Source organism: Oncorhynchus kisutch, unplaced genomic scaffold (genome assembly GCF_002021735.2).
Source record: "Oncorhynchus kisutch isolate 150728-3 unplaced genomic scaffold, Okis_V2 scaffold1084, whole genome shotgun sequence".
NCBI lineage: Eukaryota > Metazoa > Chordata > Actinopteri > Salmoniformes > Salmonidae > Oncorhynchus > Oncorhynchus kisutch.
The window spans coordinates 41,070-48,952 of record NW_022263029.1 but is presented as its reverse complement, the minus strand read 5'-3'; the positions used below and the strand labels follow the sequence as shown (position 1 = coordinate 48,952).

The 7,883-nt window shown below is 41.8% G+C and overlaps 1 pseudogene; it reads right to left on the bottom strand.

The window, feature by feature from the left end:
* The window catches only part of LOC116364460 (slit homolog 2 protein-like), an 83,720-nt pseudogene that overhangs the window by 35,299 nt on the left and 40,538 nt on the right, over positions 1–7,883 (bottom strand).

Here is a 7,883-nt window from a genome sequence, read left to right as displayed (position 1 = left end):
GAGAGAGAGAGATACGTCGGTACTACAGGAGAGAGAGAGACAAAGACAGAAGGACGAGAGATAGAGAGAGAGAGATGAGAGAGCAGAGACGTGAGGAGAGAGAGATACGTCTGTTACTAAGGAGAGATGAAGAGGAGAGACAAAGACAGACAGAGAGAGAGAGAGAGATAGGAAGGAGAGAGAGATGAGGGAGAGGAGAGAGAGGAGAGAGATGAGAGAGAGAGAGACAGAGAGAGAGAGCAGAGAGAGAGATACCGTCTGTTACTAAGGAGCGAGAGAGACAGAGACAGACAGACCGAGAGAGAGAGAGAGTAGGAGACAGAGAGAGAGAGGAGAGAGAGATACGTCGGTTCCTAAGGAGAGAGAGAGACAGAGGAGAGAGAGAGAGAGAGGAGAGAGGAGAGAGGAGAGAGACAGACAGAGAGAGAGAGGAGACAGAGAGAGACAGAGAGAGAGACAGACAGAGAGAGAGGAGAGACAGAGAGAGAGGAGAAGGGAGGGAGGGATAGACTGAATGAACCTTGGGAACCATTGATTGGCTGAATGAACCTTGGGAACCATTGATTGGCTGAATGAACATTGGGAACCATTGATTGACTGAATGAACCTTGGGAACCATTGATTGGCTGAGATACTTACATCTTCTTGAGCTGAGGCAGCCTCTTAAAGAACCCGGTCGCCTCCAGCACTGAAAACTCATTGTTGTTCAGACGACTAGAGAGAGACAGAGGGAGGGAAGGAGGGAGGGAATGAAGAACACAGAGATGACAGTCTGTCAGTGTCTCAGTCTGTCAATCTGTCAGTGTCTCAATCTCTCAGTCTGTCAGTCTCTCAGTGTCTCAGTCTGTCAGTCTCTCAGTGTCTCAGTCTCTCAGTGTCTCAGTCTCTCAGTGTCTCAGTCTCTCAGTGTCTCAGTCTGCCAGTCTCTCAGTCTCTCAGTCTGTCAGTCTCTCAGTCTCTCAGTCTGGCAGTCTCTCAGTGTCTCAGTCTCTCAGTCTGTCAGTCTCTAGGGTGTCTCAGTCTCTCAGTCTGTCAGTCTCTCAGTCTGGCAGTCTCTCAGTCTCTCAGTCTGTCAATCTCTCAGTCTGTCAGTCTCAGTCTCTCATTCTCTCAGTCTGTCAATCTCTCAGTCTCTCAGTCTCTCAGTCTGTCAGTCTCTCAGTGTGAGTCTGTGTACACTTGCATAGGTGTCTGTGTTCCTGTGTGTGTGGTATCTCCTAACTCACAGTTCCTGAATGTGTGGTATCTCCTAACTCACAGTTCCTGAATGTGTGGTATCTCCTAACTCGGATCCTGAATGTGCAGTATCTCCTAACTCACAGATCCTTAATGTGTGGTATCTCCTAACTCACAGTTCCTGAATGTGTGGTATCTCCTAACTCAGATCCTGAATGTGCAGTATCTCCTAACTCACAGTTCCTGAATGTGTGGTATCCTCTAACTCAGATCCTGAATGTGCAGTATCTCCTAACTCACAGTTCCTGAATGTATGATATCTCCGAACTCAGATCCTGAATGTATGGTATCTCCTAACTCACAGGAACTGAATGTATGGTATCTCCTAACTCAGATCCTGAATGTGTGGTGTCTCCTAACTCAGTTCCTGAATGTATGGTATCTCCTAACTCAGATCCTGAATGTATGGTATCTCCTAACTCACAGTTCCTGAATGTGTGGTATCTCCTAACTCAGATCCTGAATGTGCAGTATCTCCTAACTCACAGTTCCTGAATGTATGGTATCTCCTAACTCAGATCCTGAATGTATGGTATCTCCTAAATCAGATCCTGAATGTATGGTATCTCCTAACTCACAGGAACTGAATGTATGGTATCTCCTAACTCACAGGAACTGAATGTATGGTATCTCCTAACTCACAGGAACTGAATGTATGGTATCTCCTAACTCACAGGAACTGCATGTATGTTATCTCCTCACTCACAGGAACTGAATGTATGGTATCTCCTAACTCAGTTCCTGAATGTATGGTATCTCATAACTCACAGGAACTGAATGTATGGTATTTCCTAACTCAGATCCTGAATGTATGGTATCTCCTAACTCACAGGAACTGAATGTATGGTATCTCCAAACTCAGTTAATGAATGTATGGTATCTCCTAACTCAGTTCCTGAATGTATGGTATCTCCTAACTCACAGGTACTGAATGTGTGGTATCTCTAAACTCACAGGAACTGAATGTATGGTATCTCCTAACTCAGATCCTGAATGTATGGTATCTCCTAACTCAGATTCTGAATGTATGGTATCTCCTAACTCAGATCCTGAATGTATGGTATCTCCTAACTCAGATCCTGAATGTATGGTATCTCCTAACTCAGAGTTCCTGAATGTGTGATATCTCCTAACTCAGATCCTGAATGTGCAGTATCTCCTAACTCACAGTTCCTGAATGTGTGGTATCTCCTAACTCAGTTCCTGAATGTATGGTATCTCCTAACTCAGATCCTGAATGTATGGTATCTCCTAACTCAGATCCTGAATGTATGGTATCTCCTAACTCACAGGAACTGAATGTATGGTATCTCCTAACTCACAGGAACTGAATGTATGGTATCTCCTAACTCAGAGTTCCTGAATGTGTGGTATCTCCTAACTCAGATCCTGAATGTGCAGTATCTCCTAACTCACAGTTCCTGAATGTGTGGTATCTCCTAACTCAGTTCCTGAATGTATGGTATCTCCTAACTCAGATCCTGAATGTATGGTATCTCCTAACTCACAGGAACTGAATGTATGGTATCTCCTAACTCACAGGAACTGAATGTATGGTATCTCCTAACTCACAGGAACTGAATGTATGTTATCTCCTAACTCAGTTCCTGAATGTATGGTATCTCCTAACTCAGATCCTGAATGTATGGTATCTCCTAACTCAGTTCCTGAATGTATGGTATCTCCTAACTCACAGGAACTGAATGTATGGTATCTCCTAACTCATATCCTGAATGTATGGTATCTCCTAACTCACAGGAACTGAATGTATGGTATCTCCTAACTCAGTTCCTGAATGTATGGTATCTCATAACTCACAGGAACTGAATGTATGGTATTTCCTAACTCAGATCCTGAATGTATGGTATCTCCTAACTCACAGGAACTGAATGTATGGTATCTCCAAACTCAGTTAATGAATGTATGGTATCTCCTAACTCAGTTCCTGAATGTATGGTATCTCCTAACTCACAGGTACTGAATGTGTGGTATCTCTAAACTCACAGGAACTGAATGTATGGTATCTCCTAACTCAGATCCTGAATGTATGGTATCTCCTAACTCAGATTCTGAATGTATGGTATCTCCTAACTCAGATCCTGAATGTATGGTATCTCCTAACTCAGATCCTGAATGTATGGTATCTCCTAACTCAGAGTTCCTGAATGTGTGGTATCTCCTAACTCAGATCCTGAATGTGCAGTATCTCCTAACTCACAGTTCCTGAATGTGTGGTATCTCCTAACTCAGTTCCTGAATGTATGGTATCTCCTAACTCAGATCCTGAATGTATGGTATCTCCTAACTCACAGGAACTGAATGTATGGTATCTCCTAACTCACAGGAACTGAATGTATGGTATCTCCTAACTCAGAGTTCCTGAATGTGTGGTATCTCCTAACTCAGATCCTGAATGTGCAGTATCTCCTAACTCACAGTTCCTGAATGTGTGGTATCTCCTAACTCAGTTCCTGAATGTATGGTATCTCCTAACTCAGATCCTGAATGTATGGTATCTCCTAACTCACAGGAACTGAATGTATGGTATCTCCTAACTCACGGGAACTGAATGTATGGTATCTCCTAACTCACAGGAACTGAATGTATGTTATCTCCTAACTCAGTTCCTGAATGTATGGTATCTCCTAACTCAGATCCTGAATGTATGGTATAGCCTAACTCAGTTCCTGAATGTATGGTATCTCCTAACTCACAGGAACTGAATGTATGGTATCTCCTAACTCAGTTCCTGAATGTATGGTTTCTCCTAACTCACATGAACTGAATGTATGGTATCTCCTAACTCAGTTCCTGAATGTATGGTATCTCCTAACTCAGTTCCTGAATGTATGGTATCTCCTAACTCAGTTCCTGAATGTATGGTATCTCCTAACTCACAGGAACTGAATGTATGGTATCTCCTAACTCAGATCCTGAATGTATGGTATCTCCTAACTCACAGGAACTGAATGTATGGTATCTCCTAACTCAGTTCCTGAATGTATGGTATCTCATAACTCACAGGAACTGAATGTATGGTATCTCCTAACTCAGATCCTGAATGTATGGTATCTCCTAACTCACAGGAACTGAATGTATGGTATCTCCAAACTCAGTTAATGAATGTATGGTATCTCCTAACTCAGTTCCTGAATGTATGGCATCTCCTAACTCACAGGTACTGAATGTGTGATATCTCTTAACTCACAGGAACTGAATGTATGGTATCTCCTAACTCAGATCCTGAATGTATGGTATCTCCTAACTCAGATTCTGAATGTATGGTATCTCCTAACTCAGATCCTGAATGTATGGTATCTCCTAACTCAGAGTTCCTGAATGTGTGGTATCTCCTAACTCAGATCCTGAATGTGCAGTATCTCCTAACTCACAGTTCCTGAATGTGTGGTATCTCCTAACTCAGTTCCTGAATGTATGGTATCTCCTAACTCAGATCCTGAATGTATGGTATCTCCTAACTCACAGGAACTGAATGTATGGTATCTCCTAACTCACAGGAACTGAATGTATGGTATATCCTAACTCAGAGTTCCTGAATGTGTGGTATCTCCTAACTCAGATCCTGAATGTGCAGTATCTCCTAACTCACAGTTCCTGAATGTGTGGTATCTCCTAACTCAGTTCCTGAATGTGTGGTATCTCCTAACTCAGATCCTGAATGTGCAGTATCTCCTAACTCACAGTTCCTGAATGTGTGGTATCTCCTAACTCAGTTCCTGAATGTATGGTATCTCCTAACTCAGATCCTGAATGTATGGTATCTCCTAACTCACAGGAACTGAATGTATGGTATCTCCTAACTCACAGGAACTGAATGTATGGTATCTCCTAACTCACAGGAACTGAATGTATGTTATCTCCTAACTCAGTTCCTGAATGTATGGTATCTCCTAACTCAGATCCTGAATGTATGGTATCTCCTAACTCAGTTCCTGAATGTATGGTATCTCCTAACTCACAGGAACTGAATGTATGGTATCTCCTAACTCATATCCTGAATGTATGGTATCTCCTAACTCACAGGAACTGAATGTATGGTATCTCCTAACTCAGTTCCTGAATGTATGGTATCTCATAACTCACAGGAACTGAATGTATGGTATTTCCTAACTCAGATCCTGAATGTATGGTATCTCCTAACTCACAGGAACTGAATGTATGGTATCTCCAAACTCAGTTAATGAATGTATGGTATCTCCTAACTCAGTTCCTGAATGTATGGTATCTCCTAACTCACAGGTACTGAATGTGTGGTATCTCTAAACTCACAGGAACTGAATGTATGGTATCTCCTAACTCAGATCCTGAATGTATGGTATCTCCTAACACAGATTCTGAATGTATGGTATCTCCTAACTCAGATCCTGAATGTATGGTATCTCCTAACTCAGATCCTGAATGTATGGTATCTCCTAACTCAGAGTTCCTGATTGTGTGGTATCTCCTAACTCAGATCCTGAATGTGCAGTATCTCCTAACTCACAGTTCCTGAATGTGTGGTATCTCCTAACTCAGTTCCTGAATGTATGGTATCTCCTAACTCAGATCCTGAATGTATGGTATCTCCTAACTCACAGGAACTGAATGTATGGTATCTCCTAACTCACAGGAACTGAATGTATGGTATCTCCTAACTCAGTTCCTGAATGTATGGTATCTCCTAACTCAGATCCTGAATGTATGGTATCTCCTAACTCACAGGAACTGAATGTATGGTATCTCCTAACTCACGGGAACTGAATGTATGGTATCTCCTAACTCACAGGAACTGAATGTATGTTATCTCCTAACTCAGTTCCTGAATGTATGGTATCTCCTAACTCAGATCCTGAATGTATGGTATAGCCTAACTCAGTTCCTGAATGTATGGTATCTCCTAACTCACAGGAACTGAATGTATGGTATCTCCTAACTCAGTTCCTGAATGTATGGTTTCTCCTAACTCACATGAACTGAATGTATGGTATCTCCTAACTCAGTTCCTGAATGTATGGTATCTCCTAACTCAGTTCCTGAATGTATGGTATCTCCTAACTCAGTTCCTGAATGTATGGTATCTCCTAACTCACAGGAACTGAATGTATGGTATCTCCTAACTCAGATCCTGAATGTATGGTATCTCCTAACTCACAGGAACTGAATGTATGGTATCTCCTAACTCAGTTCCTGAATGTATGGTATCTCATAACTCACAGGAACTGAATGTATGGTATCTCCTAACTCAGATCCTGAATGTATGGTATCTCCTAACTCACAGGAACTGAATGTATGGTATCTCCAAACTCAGGTAATGAATGTATGGTATCTCCTAACTCAGTTCCTGAATGTATGGCATCTCCTAACTCACAGGTACTGAATGTGTGATATCTCTTAACTCACAGGAACTGAATGTATGGTATCTCCTAACTCAGATCCTGAATGTATGGTATCTCCTAACTCAGATTCTGAATGTATGGTATCTCCTAACTCAGATCCTGAATGTATGGTATCTCCTAACTCAGAGTTCCTGAATGTGTGGTATCTCCTAACTCAGATCCTGAATGTGCAGTATCTCCTAACTCACAGTTCCTGAATGTGTGGTATCTCCTAACTCAGTTCCTGAATGTATGGTATCTCCTAACTCAGATCCTGAATGTATGGTATCTCCTAACTCACAGGAACTGAATGTATGGTATCTCCTAACTCACAGGAACTGAATGTATGGTATATCCTAACTCAGAGTTCCTGAATGTGTGGTATCTCCTAACTCAGATCCTGAATGTGCAGTATCTCCTAACTCACAGTTCCTGAATGTGTGGTATCTCCTAACTCAGTTCCTGAATGTGTGGTATCTCCTAACTCAGATCCTGAATGTGCAGTATCTCCTAACTCACAGTTCCTGAATGTGTGGTATCTCCTAACTCAGTTCCTGAATGTATGGTATCTCCTAACTCAGATCCTGAATGTATGGTATCTCCTAACTCACAGGAACTGAATGTATGGTATCTCCTAACTCACAGGAACTGAATGTATGGTATCTCCTAACTCACAGGAACTGAATGTATGTTATCTCCTAACTCAGTTCCTGAATGTATGGTATCTCCTAACTCAGATCCTGAATGTATGGTATCTCCTAACTCAGTTCCTGAATGTATGGTATCTCCTAACTCACAGGAACTGAATGTATGGTATCTCCTAACTCATATCCTGAATGTATGGTATCTCCTAACTCACAGGAACTGAATGTATGGTATCTCCTAACTCAGTTCCTGAATGTATGGTATCTCATAACTCACAGGAACTGAATGTATGGTATTTCCTAACTCAGATCCTGAATGTATGGTATCTCCTAACTCACAGGAACTGAATGTATGGTATCTCCAAACTCAGTTAATGAATGTATGGTATCTCCTAACTCAGTTCCTGAATGTATGGTATCTCCTAACTCACAGGTACTGAATGTGTGGTATCTCTAAACTCACAGGAACTGAATGTATGGTATCTCCTAACTCAGATCCTGAATGTATGGTATCTCCTAACACAGATTCTGAATGTATGGTATCTCCTAACTCAGATCCTGAATGTATGGTATCTCCTAACTCAGATCCTGAATGTATGGTATCTCCTAACTCAGAGTTCCTGATTGT